This window comes from Schistocerca piceifrons, chromosome 5 (genome assembly GCF_021461385.2).
Source record: "Schistocerca piceifrons isolate TAMUIC-IGC-003096 chromosome 5, iqSchPice1.1, whole genome shotgun sequence".
NCBI classification, from domain to species: domain Eukaryota; kingdom Metazoa; phylum Arthropoda; class Insecta; order Orthoptera; family Acrididae; genus Schistocerca; species Schistocerca piceifrons.
In genome coordinates this window covers 153,709,859-153,713,136 of record NC_060142.1, presented here as the reverse complement: position 1 = coordinate 153,713,136, position 3,278 = coordinate 153,709,859, and the positions used below count along the sequence as shown (strand labels likewise).

The 3,278-nt window shown below is 42.3% G+C and overlaps 1 pseudogene; it reads left to right on the top strand.

Annotated features, from left to right (window-relative positions):
- The first annotated feature begins 542 nt into the window (after positions 1 to 542).
- On the top strand, positions 543 to 717 carry LOC124799705 (annotated as a pseudogene).
- The last annotated feature ends 2,561 nt before the right edge of the window (positions 718 to 3,278 follow it).

Sequence of the window (3,278 nt, the reverse complement as noted above, 5' to 3'; positions counted from 1 at the left end):
CAAATGGCTCTGAGCACTATGGGACTTAACATCTGTGGTCATCAGTCCCCTAGAACTTAGAACTACTTAAACCTAACTAACCTAAGGACATCACACACATCCATGCCCGAGGCAGGATTCGAATCTGCGACCGTAGCAGTCCCGCGGTTCCGGACTGAGCGCCTAGAACCGCTGGACCACCGCGGCCGGCAGGGGAGGCTGAAGCCTAGTGACCACTTCCAGCGACAGCTGCAGAGCACAGCGAAACAAATGCCGCCAGCCGCCGTGCACTGTAAAACATACACTGGCGACTCGGATGTATACACTAGTTCTAACCAATTCCACCTCGACATAGAGCCACCAGTTTACAAAATCCACTTTACCTAATCCGAGACAGCAATGTTGCTGGCCATACACCCCGAATTTCTCACGCAAAAGGTAGATTTCTCCATTTTATATATGTTATTTTCGAAGTCAGAAGAAATCAGGGCGTACAGCTGTTTCAGATCGCTAAAGTATCGTTACTTGTTGTAAAAATCCTGTAACAGTATGCCATAGGCTACATTTCCTCTAAGTATTCTCACACCAGATAGAAAAACATCTGTTCTAATCAGCTTAATATCTGTTACGTCCTGCATCACAGGACTAGATTATTAAAGTCATTTTTGGCTCATGACGGAGTACTAAGATCTACCTCTATCACAGGAAGCCTTCTCACTTTAGAACTCCCTTAAACTAATCAAATGCTTCGCACAATACGAATTCTCTCAAGGTAACAGCACAGAGAAGTTGTAAATATCAGGTTTATACTACTTATCACTTTATAAATCCGGTAATACATCTGATTTTATTAAGATTGGCGTCTCTTACTATATAGATGGAAGATAGAAATTTTGTTAAGATATATCACCGGAACCAAAAAAATGCTTCATTACTGCTCCCACTCCCGAATCATATCCGCGGTACCCTAGCCATCGCTCCCATCCGCCAGGCGGCACGTCATTGATATAAAATTGATAGCCTAATTAATTAAATTGATCATGAGAGTCACTTTACATGGCGAGTAACTTTTTTCCAGCAATCGGAGTACACTCACCAGATAGCTGAAATGGAAATCCCTGGAGGGAAGACGATGTTCTTTTCAAGGATCACTATTGAGAACTATCATTTTAAGCTGACTCCAGAAGGATTCTACAGTCAGCAACATACATTTCGCGTAAGGACCACGCTATTAAAAACATGAACAACGACTATGTTACTGTCACACTGCATAAAAAGCGGTTTTGATTCTACAGGCACACACAAGAGTCCCTGAAAATGTTACACTTTCTGGTGGAAATGCTGTCTGCGATTTGGAATCAAGTCTATCCATTCAACCACATACTTACGTTGGATCCTATAGAGATGTCCTTTAATGATTACAGCCACTGGTGAATCATATTCATGCCACTCTCATATCTCGAAACTGGTCGCCTTTTTATTCGAACCTGTCTGCTGAGGATCCCACGCAGCAAAACTCCAGTGCGGTTTTTTAGATAGTCCCTCTGCATCTTGTAACTGTTCCTCAGTCTCTGTCCCACCCTCCCTGCAGCTTTGTCCATGTGATCATTCCAGTTTAACTCAGAACTGAACAGAAGTCGGAGAGCGCTGTATCTAAGACTTTCCACATTCCGGCAGTAGCTGTGCCAGCTCTGTTCGATGTGTAAGGCCAGCGCCAAACGAAGTTTTCTACTGCTACGCGAGGTAGTAGAAAGACAGTACGCGCATTTATGGAGTGTTTCTTGTCGGGAAAATGAGGAAGACTCCACATCATACGGGAATTGGAAGAAGGACGGGTATTTTGTTACTGCATTGTAGTGCGTTTCCAAACCACATACAGGTACGGCAGTCCGAAGGAGATCAGCATCCCTCGGGGTGCATTTATGTCTGTCACCCAAACATTCTCTATCCTTGTTAGTGTGTACCATCCAACAGAGAAAAACTACGAACTATAGAAAACTCCGCTAAGGTTACCCAGTAGAGAACTCAATAAGGTTTTACCACATCTCTTTCGTCCAATATACAGAAATCAAGTACCGTCTGCATGCTGACATTGACCATATGTGATGATCCCATTAAATAAACTGGAGCAGGCGACCAGTGATCCATGGCGCTTCCACAGACCAGTACAAATTTTTGTCGCCCGTACTGTAGGAGGACAATATACCACAGACTATCAATCGTAAGAGAGGGCCCCTGTGTTGTTTCTTCATAAGCAGTTTGATGCTCTGTTTTTTTACTGTAACACATCAAAGCTGTGTATGACTGCAGCTGTGTACACAGCCATGTATTTTGTTTTCTACCATGACTTCTAGGTCTGTGACAGGTGCTAAATTGATATTAACATGTTTCAAGCCATTGACTCTCACATAAAACTAAGCGTTGCATGCTGTAAATTATGCTGCTGCTGCTCTCACAACATACTGGACGATTGGAATAAAAGACAGATGTTGTGTTTCTTACTCAGAAAAATGTAGAAGACATCATAACATGTAGTGACTGGAAGAGTTTGTTACATTGCGAAACGATTACGAACAGCTGCCTGAAGGTGAATGGTGACCTCTACATTTAATCTGATATTTCACAGTGACGGGGTTGCAGATGTCTCAGGATTCCATTTCGATTGAGTCCTCATATTGCAGTCACGTACGTGATCACTGTTTCGGTGTTAGCCATCCCCAGGAAGATGTTGCTCCCACCAAGCCTCTCGTTCCATCTCAAACAAGTGATGTCAGTCAATCATTATGTGGTAATCGACAGCATATCAGTGAATGGATGGGATGAAAAAGACACCGTCCATATGAAGTGATGTACTGTAGAGAGCACCACAGTTGATAGAATGATAAATTTTTGTAATTTTACCAATTTTTCCGTAATTTCAAAGCCGACAAGTGATAATCATTTGAGAGATACAGAGATGGGCGAGTGAATCGGGACTCACCCCACTTCACTACTACTAGCGCCACGTCATCATAACGCACCTGACGTATTGCGCCACAACCTAAGAATTAAATCAAAAATTAAAGTAGCTTTTCCAGACTTTGTCAACATATGCTTCAGGACGTTGATGTAAAAGTTGTTAAATCTCAGAGTAATCAGTTGAATATGTTTCCTTAAAAACATTGTTTTAAGAGAAATAACAAGTGGCGATAAATAACAAAGCTAGAAAGCCAAAAATTGTTCAGGATATGCAAATATAGGTCAAAATCAACTGTTAGACGTGTCAACTTGATAGGAGCAATATTTCGGTCAAAAGCGGC